General features: G+C 60.8%; 1 protein-coding gene across 1 annotated transcript in view; it reads left to right on the top strand.

The window, feature by feature from the left end:
- Window positions 1-1,820: 1,820 nt before the first annotated feature.
- NACC2 (NACC family member 2) overlaps window positions 1,821-18,539 on the top strand; it is a 45,910-nt gene continuing 29,191 nt past the window's right edge. The window contains exon 1 of the mRNA XM_075559796.1: window positions 1,821-1,988. The gene's annotated coding sequence lies outside the window, so the exon portion shown is untranslated. The remainder of the gene's footprint in view (window positions 1,989-18,539) is intronic.

The raw sequence follows: 18,539 nt of genomic DNA, 5'->3' as shown, positions 1-18,539 counted from the left end.
CTGTGAGTCAGAACTGACTCTAGCAGTGAGTGTGGCTTGTAGGAGTGGTTATGCATTGGGCTGCTAACCAAAAGGTTTACAGTTTGAAACCACCAGCTTCTCCTCAGGAGAGAGACAGGGCTTTCTACTTCCCTCGAGTGTTGGAAATTCACGGGGGGCAGTTCTGCCCTTTCTTAGGGGCTACTATGGGTCAGGCGGACTGGACGGCAGGGTCTGGCAAGGACAGACATTGCACGCTCTTACCTGTAGGCAAGGGCAGAGTTACAGACGTAGCTGGAAAGTGACTACTTAAGGGGTACAGAGTTTCTGTGTGTGGGGGCTGGGGTGGTGGTAGTGGTTGGAAAAGCATTCAAATGTTTACCAAATCTGTCCAAATCCCTTGGACACTCAGGAAATGAATGAGGAGTACAGCTGCAATGTGCAGCTGTGGGGCAGCCCTGCCAGGCTCTCAGAGGCGTCTTCTGCAGTGGCCCTGCCCTGGCCCTTGTGGACGGCTTCTGTGGCCTGTGTCCAAGCTGGTTACCAGCGTCACTCTGGGGACCTGGGCTCACCACATCCACCTGCTACTCACGGCCACATGTCCAGGCAGGGCAGCCTCTAGCCCCCAATGTGCCCACTTGCCCTGCGGCTGGGAAATGCAGTGGGCTGGGCTGGGCTGGGCTGGGCTGGGCTAGGAGTGGAGGCCGACGTGGCCTCCGGGAATGGAGGGGTCTGGAAGGTGGGAGTGTGATGTGTCAGAGGGTACAAGGGAAGGTGGGATGGGGGTTGGAACTAGCGGCCAGGGCATCCTGGGGGCTCTCACCATCTTTGTAGTGCCAGAGGAGGGGGTGCAGGGCAGGAGAGTAACTGGGTGGAGGTATAGGCTGACTGGGAGTCAGGGGGGTTCCCAAGTGCTCTCCCACCAGGTAAGGTGGGGAAAGGTAGTCTCACGTGTTCCCAGCTGTTGAGCCTACCACGTGCAAGGCATGAGTTTGCTGTGGGCAAGGTCAGGGATTTGTGTGAGGCTGGGTCGGGTCACCAGCATCAAGTCTCTGTTGCTTAGGGGTGGGCAGAAGCTGGTCTCTGGAAGGAGGTAGCCCTTAAAGTGCAAGGTCTGCTCCCCCGTGGGGACCAGCGGGTCCTCTGGGTGTGTGGGGCGGAGCCTGCCCAGGGACCTTCTGAGCCCTTGGGTGTCAGGCCCGCTCCTTCCCGTTACCCGCTATAGTAGTCCATGGGGAGAGGCCTGCGCCAGAGAGCCGCTGAGAGTCAGCAATGGCGCCCTGGGGCATCCGGGCCGCGCCACGCCCTAGGCTGGCGGTCCTGGGCTGGCGCGAGGCCGCTCCCGGAGGGCGGTGCACCTGGCTCCGCAGCCTGTGCACCGGGAGCTCGCGGAAAGCCGGCCAGGGGACAGCGGCCACAGCCGAAGAGGACGCGTCCTGGCCTGGGGGTTGTCCCGACGCTCTGCGTCTCCGCCCATTTTTCACTAGTGGGTCCCTCCGCCGGCGCCCAGCCGGGCCCGCCGCAGGGAGCGCCGGAACGAGGGCGGTGCGGGGAGGTTGGGGAGCGCATCAGTGCCTTCCCTGACCCGGCCCCAGCTTCCCTTAGGCCCCGCCCCCGGTCCCTGTGACCCCGCCTTCGGCCCCGCTGGCTCCGCCCTAGGGCCCCCCGGACCGTCCCCGGCCTCTCCCTGACCCCTCCCCGACGCCTTCCAACCCGGCCCCGGCCCCTTCTCGACCCCGCCCCGGCCTTCCCTGACCCCGCCCGGACCCCGCCTCCGGCCCGCGGGGCGCCCACCTGGCGGGAGCGAGGCGGGCGCCCGGGGCGGCGAGTGCGCGCGCGCGGCCGGCGCTGTCCCTTTAAACGGCCGGGCCCGCCCCGCCCCCGCCGCGGTGCGGCCGCCGGTGCCGAGGAGGCCGGAGAAAGTCCGCGGAGCGCAGGCCGCCGCTTCCTGCCCGCGCGCCCGGAGCGCCGCCGTTGTCGCCGCCGCCGCAGGCCGGTCCGGGCCGCAGGTAGGCGCCAACTTCGCCGGCCGCGCCGGGCCCCACGCCCGCCGGCCCGCGCCCGCCGCCCCCGCACTTCCCGCAAACTCCGCCGCGCGCGCCCCGCCGCGCAACTTGGCGCGGGCCGGGCCTGCAGCGGACGCCGTGCCGCAGTGCCGCGCCGGGGACCCCCCCGCGGCCAAGTTGGGCGCCGGCCTGGCCCGCGCCGGAGGTGGGGGCGCCGCCCCAGGCCGCACCCCGCCCGCGAGCGCGACCCCGGCCTGGCGTTCTGGGGTCCCCCTGTCCGCTGGGTCTCCGGACCTCTGAGGACACGGCCTCCCCTCCCCCTCTCTCCCCCGCGAGCCCCGCCTTCGGGGCCGGGAAGCGGCTTGACCCGGCCAGGATCGAAGGGACACCCCCTTCCGGCCCCTGCCCGATCCCCGCAGCCGCCGCCGCACCGACCCGCATTCGGCCCGGCCCTGCCCACCCCTCCACCCCGTGCTCTTAGCGGCCCATCATTGCCAGCTTTTTCGAGGGACTACTCTGCCTGGGCCCGCCTGCAGGCGACACCCGCAGGGGCGCCCACCTGGCACGCTGGACCCCAAGTCCCCTCCTCAGCCCCGAACCGCCTTTCTGGCAGGGAAACTAAGCCTATAACTCTTCCCAGGAGGTCCTGGGCTGGCCTGGCGGGTACTGCTGGCTGCCCTGGGGCAACTTGTCACCCCCTACCTGACAGTCCTTTCCCGACGACCCCATGGGGGGTGGGGGCGCTGCCTGAGGCCTTGCCTCTGGAGAGCCTCTGCCATTACTGGGGCATGGATTCCGATCTGTGCGGTGCTGTAGCACCACTGCCCCCTCACCGGTCCCCCAGCCCCTGGCCCAGCTCTTCCCAGCCTGTCCCTCACCCCGTGTGACCAAGTGGTGACAGGTTCTTTGACAAGTGACAGCCAAGTGCGTGTTTGGTCCCCATGGTTTGTATATGCTGTTCCATGTCCCGGATGAAGAATCTGAGCTAGGGGAAAGGTCTTCAGACCCCCTGCCCCTCAGCCCCAGTGACCGGAATCAAGGAGGTAGTGGGCCCCTGTCTTTACCCTGAGAGGCCTGGACAGGCACAGAAGTAGAACAAGGTGTCACTTGTCACCTCGGCGTCCAGGCTGTACGGTGTCCCTTACTGAGCTGGTTCTGTGAGCTGCCCCATTGTCCACTGCAGCCTTGGAAGGAGGCTTCAGACCGGAAAATACTGGGCTCTAGTTACCAATAACTCCTGGGGGACTTCTCAGCCAAGAGCAGCGGGCACCCTGTGGTGGGCTGCTGTCTCTGAGAGTAGGGTGGGGGGAGTTGGGCAGCTTTTCAAGAGCTCTGTGACCCTGCAGCCCATACCTGATGGCCCATTATCTGGTGACCCAGCAGGTTCCCACTTGCAGCCCCAGGTGCAGAGAGAACTGTCTGGGGGAGGGAGGTCCTGCAGCAGAGGCTGCCTGCGTGGTCTTCCTGACAGGCTGCTTAACTGCAGACCTCCTGGCTAGCCAGGGGCTGCTTTAGCTGGTGCACCCCCAGAGCCGTCCCAAAGAGCACTCCAGAGATGGGTGGGATTTGGAGGCCGGAGCTCACCTGCTGCTTGTGCCTGGGGCCCTGGTGGCCTCTGGGGCCCTGCCTTTTTCGTCCTCTGCCCAAGACTGTCCCTGCCTGGCTTTCTGCTGTCCAGTGGCGCTGCTATGTGTGTTGGGGGGAGTGAGGGGCCAGGTTTGGGCTGGGTTCCCCTGGGGTCTGTGTGCGAGTGCTCCCAGAGAATCCCGCCACGGGACACTGATGTGAGCCCCCTGCCCCCCATGACGGGCGAGCCCAGGGCCCAGAGGAGGGCTGTGTCCGTGTTGTCCAGCTGCCTGGCCCCACAGTGGCTGGGTTTCAGAACTGGGTGCTGTCTCTTCCTGTAGCCCCTGTCTCCAGGAGTACTGAGGGGTGGGGTGGCAGTTCCTGAGCTGCCCCTGGGAATTGGCCACTGGGCGTGTGGATAAGGGTCTGCCTGTGCTTGGATCTGACTGGGAAGCAGCCCCTCAGCTTCTGCCTTCCTCCCATGAACCCTCTTTCCAACTCAGCCTTTTGGTGTCTGCAAGTGGAGGGGGTGCTACCACCCCACCCACCCCAAATCAGCATAGTGGTGCCTGCTCCCCTCCATCACTGCCTTTCTGGTCCCTTGGCCGGGGTTTGAGGGGTCAGGATAACCAGGCATGGCTGGCCCTCCTGGTCCCTTCTGTCTTCCCGAAGCTCCTGCCGTTCTGAGCTCTCACCAGGCTCCGTGAGATCATTTGGCAAGTATGCTCCCGCCTGCTGTCCCCTCCCGTGCCACCTGCAGCTGCTGGACTCTGGGGCGTGGACCCGGCCCAGTGGGCTTCCCTGCTGGACGGCAGGCCAGAGCAGGGCTGTCCTGAGGTACCTCTGTTAGGTGGTACCCTTAGAAGGGGCCACCTGGTGCTCTGTCCTCAAGGACAGCAGACAGGAGGTAGGTGCAGGATCCAAGCTTTGGCATGTTCTTCCCCAAACCTGAGGGTCTGCAGGAGACCCTGGGCTTCTGTCGTCAGGGGCCTGAGTTTTAAGTCCAGCCGTGAGCTATGCGACCTTGAGTACGTAAGCACTCTCTAAGCCCACCCTGCCCTGCACTTGCAGATGCCACAAACCAGCATCTTCATTCATCCTGTTGCACCGTGGACTTTAGCTTCCATTCAGAAGCGCTGGGCCTTGGGCTTTCCCATGTCACCTCCCCTCCCCCACACCTTTCCCAAAGACTGTGCTCTGATGGGGAAGGGGTATGTGCCCCTTTAAGGGGAGGTGGCTGTCCTTGCTGGGGAGGACCAGAGGAGGTGCTCCTGGGGAGCAGGGGCTGCTGGTCTCTAAGGGAAACTCCCCCCCTACTTGGCGCCAGACCCGGACATCGAGGCGGGCATGCCACCATGGAGGCCTGGACCCTGCCAGGGGCCTGGGCAGCGGGCAGAGCCGGGTGGAACCCAGGGCCCTCAAAGTGCCCATATATAGTCACTGGGGTGAGCAGAGCTGTCTCTGGGCTCAGGGCCCGGCCCCCAGGCCCAGCGCCAGGCCCAGCGTCGAATGCCCCAGGGGGGTCTGGCCCTGGGCAGGAGGAGTGAGGGGGTGGGGAGTGGGGAGATCCTCAGGTACAGGGCAGCAGAGGTGTTTGTTGACTGAAAATAAAAAGTCAGTGTAGAGTCAGCCCTGTGAGTTGGGGAGTCCCTTCTGAAAGGCCAAACCACTCGCCCAGGCTCATTGCTGGGCTTGGTCTTTGGTCCCAGCCCCGTACAGACTGCACTGCCACCCCACGGGGACCACCTCAGGACCCCTCTGGCGCCTCAGCGCTGCTGCTCACTGGTCTGATGGTGCTTCTCCACCAGAGCTGCTGGGGCTGGGCGAGGCTGGGGCGTTCACCCCCCAGAACCGTCCCTGGCAGGCAAAGGCCTGGCTTGCAGTCGGCATCCAGGCTGTTAAATCACAATGTTACTGTCCTTTCCTCCTTTAATTTCGTTAAATTTCGTGTGTTGATACTTTTTGTTGTTGTCAGCAGTTTCTCTCTCTCCCTTTCTCTCTCTTTTGGATATGAAGCCATTAGGGCGAGAGAAGATTAAAAAGATACATTACAATTAAAATGTTAATGAAATCCGCATCATACAACTTTTGAAACCCTTTAGGCATTAATCTCGCCTGTGGCCTGTCCATTAACTCGGACGATTCTTGTTCCACACTGACCCCTGCTGAGAGATTTGTGCTATAATTGGATTTTTTTTAATAAAAGAAAGAAAAAAGCTTTTAAGAAAATAGAGGTTGAGAGGGGATCTCCGGGTAAGAACAGAGGAAGGGTGTTGGGTTTGACTGAGTGTTTACGGAGTCCAGTCGTGCTGCCCCTCCTGGGAAAGCTGGACTGTACCCCTGCACCCGCCCCCCCTCTTCCAGCCCTGTGTTGTTGGATATTGGGGTGCTCTTGGGTTGAGTGTGCCCAGCCTGCCCCTTCTTCTGGCCTGTAACAGTGTTGGGGGGTTTTGGAGGGTGGGCTCCTGAACCTGCATGGGCCCCAGCTCTTAGGCCATGTGAAGGTGTCTTCCCCTCCACTTCCTTCACCCCCACCCCCATGCTTGGTCTCCAGGCTGTTGCTCAGGCTGCAGGATAGGGGGATTCGCAGTGGAGTCTGGAGGTCTGGGATTAGGGGAGCCCCTGTGAGGGGGAGATGCTGGGGGAGGACCGGGGGCTACTGGGCCCCAGGGTGGGTGACTCAGACACAGGAGCTGGAAGGCTTTATGTCATGGGGTTCTGGGTCCCTCACATGAAGAACTTGGGCTCAGAGGACCTGGGGGCTTCTAGTGGGTGGTGGGATGTGGGGGACCTCTGGCTGCTTCCCAGTGTCCTCAGACCTCAGTCAAGGGTGGTGGCAGGTTCTTGTGGGCCTTTGAAACTGGCTCTGAACTCCCCTAGGCTGGCGGAGCTGCCTGGCCTGGTGGGGCTGGGGTGGGGGTGGGCTAGGGGTCTGCAGGCAGCAGAGTGTGGCAGCTGTGCATGTAGGGGTGCAGCCTGTGAGCACCGTGTCTGCAGGGCCCGTGGATGGTGGGCAGTGGGACTGTAGCAGGCCGATTCATGTCTTGTGTGTTTTTGCAACACCTTTCTATAAAGGGAAACATCATTTGAAATATGATTACTTAGTGTTGTAACAGCCCGCCGCACAATCATTATCAGAGGCTGATATGAACTTGCAAAGGATATTATGCAAATTGCCATCTTTCTGTGAGGAGCTCTTCTCTCAGGGAGTGGCGGGGGCGCCCCTCTCTACGGCAGCCCCGCCTGGCCGGGCGCCGTCACCCAGGGGCCTGCCCTCCGGTCTGCATTGGGACTTGGGGAGCATTGTGAGCTAGGCGGGGGGCCTTGGGAGACATGGGTCATGGTTCAGGTGACAGGACACTGGACCAGTGGCCCTGGCGTAGCTGGATGTGGCACCCAGGTGCCCCAGGAAGGAAGGCATCCCTCCAGGCTGGTGGATTACAGGTGTCCGCCTGGTCTGCCTTGGCTCTTCCCAGGAAGGTCGTGGGAGGAAGCAGTCTTGGGGCATGGACCCCGCCCTTGAGGCAAGGGCCCCCACCCCCTGTGCAGTGAGTCAGCTCTGAGAGCCGGGGTTGGAGGGCTGTGTCCAGCATAAAGGCTCTCAGCAGAGCAGGGAGGAGAACTGATGGGACGGGCACTGGGGTGGAGCAGGGAGGGAGGAGTGTGGCCCCGTCACAATAGGACCCTCCCTGAGCACTGATGGGGGAGTGTGGCCTTGTCTGTTTTGGGCTGAGCTCTGACTCCACTGGGGCCTCACATGTCATGGTCACTGAGGCTGAGTAGGCTCTGCCCCCTCCCTCTGGGCTGTTGGGAGCCGGATGGCAGGCCTGGCATGGGGAGGCCAGTGGGCACACCAGGTGGACTCAGGGCCACCAGGCCCCATGGGAAACCCACTGCTGGACTGCATGGGGCAGTCCTTGCCTCTAGGTGCCCCTCTCCCTGGGCAGGGGGCCCTCTGTGGGCAGTGTCACTGTCTCGCCCTGGGTTCCTGTGTGGATGGGGCACAGGGTGGGCGGCCTGGTACCCGAGTTTCCTCCAGTGTGAAGTGTTTCTCCTCCGCCCATTGTAAGGAACACCAGAAGGGCCGGGGCCCTGGTGGTACAGAGAGTTGGGTGCTGGGCTGAGCGGATTGTGGTAGATTGACTGAATGTTGGAATCCACCCAGCTGCTGCTAGGGGCTGAGCAAGCCCTGGAGACAGACCAGCCCCACACACACAGGACCACCTGTTCCAGGGGTGGCAGCGCCACGCCACAGGAACTGACGGAGCAGCCGGGGGGGGGGTGCTTGAACCACTGATACACCGTGTACCCACAGCACCAGCAGGCCTCCTTGCCCCTCCTGTCTGTGGAAGACGGCCCTGTGGTCACCGCTGACACCTGTTTCCATTGGGGCTCTTCACGTGTCCTGTTAATGGGCTGTTTCCATGTAGGGAGCCCCCAGGACACCCTGCCCCCCCACACTCTGGGTGTGAGGAACCCTGCCCGCTCGGGACAAGCATGGGTCAAGGCAAGGCAAGTGACCTGCCCACCAGACGCTGGGCTGCACAGGAAGCTGGCTGTTGGTGTGAGGGGCTGCACCCTCGGAAGCCGGAAGGAGCGCTGTGTGCTGGCTGTCCTGTGGGGTCAGAATTGACCCCACAGCCTGGCCAGGCCGGTGTTCTGGGGGTGGGGTGAGCACTAGGGCACAGGGCTAGGGCTTGGATTGGGGTTGGTGTGTGCAGATACTTTGGGGTCACTCAAGAAGCCCTGGGCACCCAGTGGGCTCTGCTAATGACAAAGCCCCTGATTGACGCACCTCTCACCCCACCCCCCACTGTTCTGAGGGCAAGAGGTGTGGAGGCTTTCTGAGGCCATAGGCTTTACAGCTCAGCAGCCACTGGCAGGGCCCCTCGGTCCCCCTGGCTCACTGTGAGTCACTGGGCTTGGCTTCTTTCTAGCATCTCTTGGAGCAGGAATCTTGGTGGGGTGTCCCTACCCCTGGACTGTCGCTGGCTCTGAGGGGTCCTTTCAGATGCTGATGGATTCCCCCGCCCCTTTGGAGTTGCTGGAATTCCTCTAGGGCTTGACCAGGCTTGCCTTGGTAGTCGGAGACCTTTCCTGTCTCTGTCCTCTTCCCGTGGTCCAGGTACTCCCGCTGCACAGTGACTTCTTGGAGTCTGCTCGGCGCATGCATAGAAAGGCTTCGTGTGTTTGGGACAAGGGTGGTCTGGGAATCGGGGGCAGAGGGGTTGTGCTGGTGGGGGGGGGTGGCAGCGGTGGCACAGCTGGGTGGGGGGAGGGTGAGAGGCTGCTCACCTGGAAGGGTGCTATCCATGTCAGCTGGACTCAGACGCGTTGGTGTCTGTCCCACTGAGCTCCGAGTTCCAGCGTGAGCTGCCTGGAAGGGCCTTTGAGAAACTGAATCTCTGTCATCTCTAGTACCTCGGGGTTCACCTTCCTGCTGGGTGTCGATGGGTCCTTTGGGCCTGAGCTGTCTCTCACCGCAGGGGCCTCATCAACGTGTGACAAATCAAAGACCAATCTATTGACAACTGGTGTCTCCTGACGACATGTCCAAGGGATGAGAGCAGAAGTCTCCCTGCTCCTTTCTACGAGCTTTTCATATTTCTTACAAATACCATCATCCTGACCTGTCTGTTCTCCTGCCTTCCCCATTCATTGTCCGGCATAAGCCAAGCATCACAGCTGGGTCCGTCCTCACAGGGAGTTCTTGGCTCTTTAGCCCCTTGAAAGAGGTCTTGTGTGGCGGGTTTGCCCCATGCAGGAAAATGTTCAGTGTCTTGGCTGCTGTCTCCACGAGTACTGACTGTAGATCCAGAAAGAAGGACCCAGTCTTCTCCTTACCCTGTTTCCGTGAATCCTTTCTCTTCATTAGAGGAAGTGTTCCAAGCCCTCTCCCCATGAGCAAGGTGGTGCCTTCCACATACATCCGAACCAGGCATACTGAGAGGAGCCAGCCCTTGCCAGATGCCAAGCCACTGAATGACTAACCCTCCATCTCGGCTCCCGGGCAGGTGCCTTGCTCCTGAGTGTAATCCACGCTTCTCTGGGAGCTGTGCACTTGGAGGCCTTTGCATGGTCAGGGAAACCCAGACAAACGTTGCACTTAATTGCCTTACAGCAGAAAGGCCACACGCAGGTCCCTTGATGTGGTACAGGAAGGATAGACTTGCTGGCAGTCACTCGACCTCAGGCTCTTGGCTTGGGTGAGTCTGGCCCGAGCCACTCTCCTGAGGTGGCCAAGGCTCTGTGTTAGTGGCCTCTGGTCCCCACAGGCCGCCTGCTGGGCTCTCTCAGTGGGCCTTTGTCCTGAGAGAGTCCCAGGGTCTCACCCCAGTGCTGGCCGGGGCTCCCTCTTCATCAGGTCATGGTTCTCCAGGACTTGGCGGCTCCCTCGCCCCATCCCTGGCATGCTTGTCCAACCTGCTTTGCTGTGGTTAAACCACCAAGCCAAACCCACCACCATCACTTGGATGCCGACTCGTAGCAGCACAGCCTCATCCTCCTCTCGGAGCACTGGTGGCCTTGAACCGCCGACCTCGTGATCGGAGGAGCTCCCACTCAAGGCGGCCCTCCTGTAGCAGGCTGGTGGGCGGGCCGCTGGCCCTGTTGTGAGCCACGGTGCTGTGGGCTGGTTTGGGGGAAGCAGGTCTTCAGGTCTCTTCCTCGTCTGTGTTTGCCTGGAAGCTCTTCCGAGGCCTGCCTGGTCCCCACAGGCACCCCTGCTTCCGGCATCCTCTCTGGAGCATGGCGTGGTGTACGCCCACCGACCCAGGGAGGTGGCGTCTGCCTGCAGAGCTTCGTGGTGGCATGGGTCGGTGGCCGAAGATGGGGGACAGGTAGGGGGGCAGCTGGATGCAATGGAGCGTTGCCTGTGTTGGCCCACAAGCTGCTGAGTGGAGGGCAAAGCTGGACCTCAAAGGTGACCCAGTTCCGGGTCCCTGTCACAGTCCTCGTCACTTCCAGACCGGCTCTCCTGCTCCAAGGCGTCTCGAAGCCAGTCTGCTGCCTGACCCAGACTGTGCACGCCTGGGGCCCGACTCAGGTGTGCGAGTGCGCGGGCATACCTGTATGTTCAGGACCCCCACTGAGGCAGGGTGGCCGCCACATGGGCGCTCAGGGCAAACTTGAGGGGCTTCCCTCTGGGACTGGTTAGTTTCCGTGAAGGCGCTGCTTGAACAGAGCTGGGTGGGCAGAGCAGGAGCTCTCCTCAAGCAGGGAGGGTGTGCCTGTGCTGAGACTGCACCCGTGGAGGCTGCCCGGAGAGAAGCCCATTTTTGGCTGCCGGTGAGGGAGTGCTCCAGCCGGCAGGAAAGGCACGGCTTCTGCCAAGTGCACGGTGCAGGGGCGGCTGTGTGGGTCTCACCTGTCTCAAGTTCCCCCTTTGTGCAGGGACTCCTGGGCCCCCGCCTCGGTGCCTCTTCGTCATGGGCACAGCACACAAGGGGTGTCTATGAGGGCGGGGGCTGTGCCTGGCTCATGCCCGTGTGGCATTGTGACTTGGACCTTGCTGCTGGGTGGCAGCTGCTGTCCCAGAGTGCAGGGAACGCAGTGCAGATATACACTCTTGTCTCTCCCATCTTCCGAGAGACATGGGGGCTCCAACCCTGTGCTGCTGTGGGGGCGGGACATACCTCTGGGTGGTGTGGTGGCTGTTTGGCGTTTTGAGGACAGTGGCGCCTGTGGGGCTGAGCCCCTCATCTGCAGCAGGCTCTCCACACACCTGATCCTGGCTGAGCAGTGCCGTCTGGGCAACTGGAAGGCTGTGAGCGGGGTGGGGGTGAGGGGAGGTGGTTCTGTGCCATTTAAAGTTTAGGGTCTGCAGGTTTGGCACTAGTCTGACGAGAGGAGTAGTCAGTGCTGGAGACAGAGGGCATTCTGGCCACCATCTCGTCACCAAAGTAACAAAGTCATTGCCATCAAGTCGATGCTGACTGCAGCCCCATAGAACAGGACCCCCTGCAAGTTTCTGAGACTGACTCTCCATGGCAGTAGACAGCCTCGTTTTTCTCTCTTGGAGTGGCCGTTGGTCTCAAACTGCTGACCTTGCTGATTGAAGCCCACGCGTAACCACTGTGCCATTAGGGCTCCTTGGAAAAGAAGCCGCTGGCACCAGGGGCACCCAGGGAGAACCCTGGCACAGGAGGAGGGAGGATTTGGAGCAGCGAGGGCCACGCGTTGTGCAGAAAGAAAGGTGCTCGGGAGATGAGGGTCTCTGTTTTGGCAGGAAGCTGCACGGCACACAGTGGGACTTTTCAGCAGGAGCAAAGTCTCAGCGGACACAGGGTGCCCATTGCTAGCGTCTCCCATGGTGCCCCGGGCTCTGGCGGCAGGTTTGTAGCCCGTGAGAGTGGAGCTCCGGGGTTCTGCACCCCTGGGCTTGTCCGCCTGTCCTGTTCCACCTTGTTCAGTAACCAGACTCTTCACCGGAGACAAAACAGCTCCCTTTGCTCTTATTTCTGGGAAGAACAGGAACGTGGTCCTCGGTGGACTATATTCCAGGGCCATGGTGCACGGCCACATTCTGTTTGCCACACACGTGCACTCTGCCCACATGCACACCACACATGTGCACTCTGCCCACACCACACACGTACACTGCCCACATGCATAACACGTGCACTCTGCCCACATGCACACCACACACGTGCACTCTGCCCACACCACACATGTGCACTCTGTACACACACACCACACACATGCACTCTGCGCACACACAGGCACTCTGCCCACGCACACACCCCATCCATGCACTGTGCACACACACCACACGTGCACTCTGCACATGCACACAAGGTCATGCCACTGTCACCATATCTGACAGCATTACTATTAACCACAGATATGCATACTGCCTTTGTGTATGCACACACTACACATCTGCATATCATGTGCACACATTCCCACCCCCCCCAAGGTCATTGCTCTTACAGCCGACAGTGTCTATTTTGTTAGTCATACATGGACGCCACACGTACACCATACATGTGCATATCATACTTGCACATAAGTCGCTCACATACACGGTACATGAATATAAGGTCATGCCGTGCTTGACAGCGTCCATGTTCTGTTACACGCATGCACATCACACATGTGTACCACGTATGCTGTGGAGTTGTTTCTGACGTACACCACTCCACATGGGACCAAGTCATGCTGTCTCTGAGGGTAACAAGACTCATCTTTGTGGGAGCAGACGGCTCCGTTATCTCTCCTCAGGGTGACTGGTGGGTTTGAACTGCCAACCCTGTGGGTGATAGCCCAACACTGGCCCCACAGTGCCACCAGGGTTCCTGAGAGATGGTCTTGTCACTGCGTACCTGCTGCTGCCCGCAGCAGAGTGCTGCTGTCAGTGGACTCCTCCTGCCTTCCCCTAGAAGCTCTGTCCTGCAGGCGTGTTGACTTTGCTCAGATCCCTTTTCTGCCTCTACTGGGGGAGGACCTGTGGCTCAGGTTAATAGGTTTTGGATGTTGAGCCAACCTTGCATTCCGGATGTAAAGTATGGTCAGTATGGTCGCCGTGTGTAATCCTTCACGTGTGACTGGATTTGAGTTTGGTTCTTCTTGGGTGAAGGCGCGCTGTCTGTAATTCATAAGCCAGTCTGTCTGACTTGCCAGGTCTCTTCCCTCGTGACTGCTCTGCCTGGTTTGGTGTTGTCAGGTGGTTTCCTGCCCTCCTATTTCAGGTAGGATCTGCGCAGACGCGGTGATACGTTCTTGTGGGGGCCCGTGAAGCTGGAGATGACCATGGGTTCCCTGCTGGCTCTCCACGTGGGCACCAGCACCTGCCAGTTTCTCAGCATCAGCTGACCCCCGAAGGTGATCTTCCCATTCCTACTCATGTGAATGTACATTCTGAGTCCCCTTGCGAGGTCTCTCGACCGCCAGGTTAGTGGAGCGTGTGCAGCTCCACAGCCAGGCAGCCGTGGACGTCCCGCATGTCTCTCTGACTCTCATTTCATTCCCCTGCGACCACAGGGCTCCTCTGGGTAGAGCCTTGTTTCCCAACGGAGGGCCAGCAGAAGGTGCCAGGGCCTCCTGAGAGACAGCTCTGTTGGTGGTGGCTGGGGATTTTGTGGCAGGTTCTGTCATTGAGAGAGGACAGAGGGGCCTCCACACAGCAAGGTTGTGAGGCTGTTTTCTCTGGCTCCACCAAAGCCCACGAGCTGCTGCCTGTGTCCAGGGTGCCCTTTGGTTGCAGACAGTTGCTGAGATTCCTTGTGAACTCGTTCCTGAGCTGTAGCTTTCCTGGGGTGGGGGGTGGTTCTTCCTCTACAGTGCTGAGTCACTCAGTGTTCTGTTTGGTTCCAGAGAGTCAGATTCACGGCATGGATCTTGCAAGGGCAGGGCAATTTGTGGCTGCAGTGACCAGCAGGACAGATAGCCCCTCGCTACCTGCCCTCCGGTGACTCTGGGGCTGCCAGACCACTGCTGCTTTTGTAAATGGTGGCAAACATGCGGAAGCAGGGTACCCTCCCCTCCTTGCCCCCCAGGGGCACGGGGAACTGAGACCAGTGGCTCAAGCCTGATTCCTACGAGGAGAGGCCAGGCCTGCCTCTGCCCTTCACCCTCTTACCATCTGACACCCGCCATCCTTCCCAGGGCCCTGCTGCTTGTCTGCTGGGTCCAAGAATGTGTCGCAGTGACCACACACAACACACGGTCAGTGCCCACTATGCAAGGCTCACTAGGGGCGGGACAGGCTACCATGCTGCGCAGCGTCCCAGCTGTGCCTGCTGGCAGGACTCTGTCTGGCTCTTCATTCCTCTTGAGTCCCTTGGGCAAGCCTCTGCCTTGCCAGGGCCATATCACAAAGCTCATGAGCTCTGCCAGCAGTGCCTGGAGACACCCCTCTCTGCCAGCAAGCCTCTCCCACGGCTGTGCTCTCCTGGCCCCTTGGCCCAGGAGACTGCCAGCAAGCTCCTGGCTAACAAGGACAGGGAAGCCTACTCAGAGCCACTCAGCCCAGAAGCCCAGCACGCCGTCTCCCGCTTGTGGTTGTCTCTGGTGCCACCTCTCTCTCTGTCTCTCTTGGGTTTCAAGTCCAAGGGACTCACCCCACTCTTGACTCTTTCCTGCTGGTTGTGAGAGGACCTTTCCACCCCCCCATACCCCCACCAGGCTCCAGAGATGACTCATTCTAAGCCTAGTAGGATGACCAGGCTGACCAGTCTCCTTCTTAGTGTCCCCTACACCTTATTTGCATGTGCCCGCCCCCACAGGATGTCCTGCACTTTGTTTACATAACTAACAAGGTATCTGATTTTCCTTGGTAGTCCACTATCTCCTCATTTACATAGCCCCACCGACAACATTGGTGTGAATGGCAGATCCTGGCCAGAAGGGAGGGCCATCTTCAGTGACACAGTGCCTGGCAGACGCAGGGGTTCAGTCGCAGCCAGTGTGTTGGGCCTGCCTAGGGGTTCTGGGCTTCATGCACCCTCAGGCCTCGTCACAGAAGGGGGTGCCCAAAGCAGAAGTCGTACAAGATTTGGGGGACGGATGCGAGCCAAGAAATGATGACTGTGCAGAAGGCCCTGGACGAGGCTCATGGAGTACGAGTCTGGGCTAGAGAGAGAGCTAGTCTGAGTCCCCCGGTGCAAAACTGTCCCCCTGGGGTGTCTCGCTGCCCCCCCCCAACTCTAACTGCTGGCATCTCCACTGATCCTACGTTGCTGGCTTTGCCTGGGACTCAGCAGCAGCTGGCCCTGCTCATGAGCAGGCTGACCACGTGCACCTGCCCTCTTTCTGGGCTCCATGTCCACGTGCTTAGTGGCTTCCCTCAGTCGTCCCCTCTACCTGAGACTGATTCCCAAGAGTGTCTGGGGCAGGGGGGACTGGAGGGGTAGCAGCCTGGTGGCATCGGGGTGGGGGCTGCGAGGCTCCGGTTGTCTGCATTCATTCCCTACTTTTCTCATGCAGTGTGGGGTGGAGAAGACCCCTCGCGGTCTTTAGGTGACACCTGGGTGTGTGGGAAGGTGGTCTTTTGGGCTGGGTAGGGGGGGACATCTAGGAATAGTAGGGGCAGCAGAGGTTCATGGAGGAGGGAGGCTTGGAAAGGGAGCCACCAGGCCCACAGACGTGGGACCGTGTCCTTAGTGTGTGGCGCTCTGCATCTGCACACAGCACCGGCGCTGGAGCAGTGGGGACCCCACTTGCGCTGTCCCCATCATCCTCCAGCCATCGCTTCCAGCTGGGGGGTCCCCTCTGACCTGGGGGCCCCATATGACTGACCTGGTTTTCCTGGAATGTTCCTGGGCCCACAGTCAGTCCCCTGCCCCTGGGCAGACTGGAGAGAGCACCTCTCCCTTGCGCCCACAGCTGGCTGGCGGCGTCCACAGTTCAGGCCGGCTAGTGGGGCAGTAGGTGGAATCACAGGTGACCAGGTGTCTCCTCCAACCCATGCTGACCCCATGTTCAAGGGCACATCCTCCCAGCCCACTGCTGCAGCCCCTGTGGCTGACAGCCGTATTGTCATGCGGCTTGGAGTTCAGATGTCTCTTCTGTTTCCTTTGGGGTCCCTGAGGACAAGGGTCTGGGTGGTCTGCAGTGACTCGCCAAGGGTGACACCTGATATTCCCTGGTGTCTTGGTTTGTGGCTGCATCTGTCCATCCTCTGCCTCTGCTGTTGGGGGCGTCTTCCCCTGCTCTATGTCTCCCTATGCCATTCACTGGCTTTCGAGAGCAAACTAGAGACCCTGAACTAATCCCGCCTTCAAAAAAGATGTTGTCCAAAGAAGGTCATTGATGGTGGGCTTTCCTTTCGGGGTCCATCATTCACCTCACTGTGGGTTGACGGACTGGGTCCATGGGCCACTTGGGGCAGTACGAGCTAGGATGCCCACCTGTCGAGAGATGCGGCACGCTGCTGGCTGCGGCCCTGGTGGTAGGACAGTTAAGGGCTTGGTCAGTGACAAGCAGGTTGCAGATCCAAACCCTCTGTCTAAGGCTGGCTCTCTCGAGGAGCCGAGCCCGGGAAGTGTGTGTATGTGCCAACACACACAGGCTGACGTCAAGGAAATGGCCCGGAAGGCTGCCGAGGTGGGGGCCCTACACCAGGCTGGAGGGGGAGGGGTCTGTCTCTCGAGACTGCAGCTGCCCTGGCTGATGGACCCAGTGGACGAGGGGCAGTGGGGGTTCAAATCTAAGGTTGGTGAGATGGCGGGCTGCTGACCACCCTCAGGGTCAGCAGGCACTGCGCAGGCCGCTGGCTCCGGTCTGAAGGGCCGGCATGGTAGCAAGGAAGCCAGCCCACCGCAGCCTCTGCCCAGGTAGGAAGCCAGCCACGTGCCCAAGGGAGAGTCCAGCCAAGGACTGGCTGCTCAGAGCAGATCTCATCGTGGCTGTAGCCCCGTTAGGTTAGGTCCTGGTGGAGAAGGACCGTGTTTGAACTTCCAGCCAATGAGAGTTCCGGGCCCAGCTGAGTGGGCACCACACCGTGTGTTCTCCCTCCCACGCCCCGCCCGTGGGTGGTAGGAGCTGGTGGTCTGCTTTCAGGCTTGCTGCTGCCTCAGAAGCCCCAAGGAGCCGGTCCACTCCATCCTGTGGGCTGCTCTGAGCTGGCCCGTCCAGAGGGAGAGTGGCTTCCTGAGCTGCCGCCCCACAGTACAGCTGGCCTGCCGGCCGGGTGGCCCACCTACAGCCTAGGGTGTGCCCTCTGAAGGGGTGTCTCCCCTGCCCTGCTGATGGGCTTCCTTTCCCCTGTCTGTGACTGCCCTCTGAAGGACCCCTGGTGGCCCTGTGGGGTAGGTGCTGGACCGTTAACCACAAGGTTGGTGGTTCCAATTCTACCCCACCCCTCCAACAAGAAAATCCAGGCTTTCTGCTCCCCTAGAGGCTGATGACCTCAGGAACCCCATACAATGTCGCCAGGAGTTGGAATCCCCTGCTTCACCCCCTCACCCCCCACAGACCTCTGGACCAAAGGACTTGTGGTTGGATTCCTGCACAGAGACAGCAGCGAACTCTCAGTAGCTTTCATTTGGCCCCAAGGATTCTTCCTGCATTATCCCTATTTCCTTTAATTTGTGGGATTTCTAGTAAATGGACTTAAAAATAGGTCTGGGCGTGGTGCCAGGGCAGCCGCCACCATCTCTGTGCCGCCGCCTCCTCCCCCCTCCAGAGGCTGCTCAGAAGAACCCCGGTGTCACCAACCCGACCAGAGTGCCCTGAGGAGGGAGTCAGAAGGACATGTGTCCAGGTCCCCCTGCTCCTGCTGGACCGATGATCACGCGGCAGTGTTGACTGCACGGGAGGGTGGGCCTGGGATGCGAACCTGCAATTGGCCTGGAGGCCAGCTGCCGAGGCAACACACACAGCTGACAGGAAGAGACCCCTTGGCAGAGGGCTGGAGGATGCAGGTCATCTGCCCTGGCTGGCAACCCCTGCCACTGTCTCCCGAGCCAGGAGCCGGGGACTGAGGGAGGACAGGAACGGCTCCTGATACCTGCAGCCTCCAATCCTGACTCCACCTCCGAGGCCCGGGAGCCTGCCCACCACCCGTACCTGGCCAGTCAGAGCAGCGTCATGACCTGTGACCCGTCCCCCTCAGCACTCTGGCACACCATGGTTCTAGGACATTTTGCTGCTTGCGCCTGGGCCCAGCTGCCAACCTGGAGGCCCACCCCACCAGGCATGGGTCTGGCTGTGGGTCCCTTTCGGGGGCCTGACCTTTCCCCAAAGCGCCTGTCAGACCCGGGGTGGGGTGGGTGGGGTGGGCAGGGAATTGAGGCCATCGGAATGAGCTGAGTGGGGCCTGTAAATTGGGGCTGACTCGGACAGGGACTCCACCCGTCTGTCTCCCATCACTCTGGACTCCTGGACCCGCTCAGAGGTGGTGCCCATGCAGACCCTGGCATCCCCACCTTGTGGTCCTGGGACACTCCCCCAGCACTGGCAGTACCTTCCTGGGAGCCCTGCTGTGCCGCGCGGTGTGTTCTGCTTAATTAGAGATGCAGGGAGCTGTCTTCCCGCCCGGCTATTTAT

This window comes from Tenrec ecaudatus, chromosome 10, assembly GCF_050624435.1.
Source record: "Tenrec ecaudatus isolate mTenEca1 chromosome 10, mTenEca1.hap1, whole genome shotgun sequence".
Lineage (NCBI taxonomy): Eukaryota > Metazoa > Chordata > Mammalia > Afrosoricida > Tenrecidae > Tenrec > Tenrec ecaudatus.
This window is presented reverse-complemented; position numbering and strand designations above follow the sequence as displayed.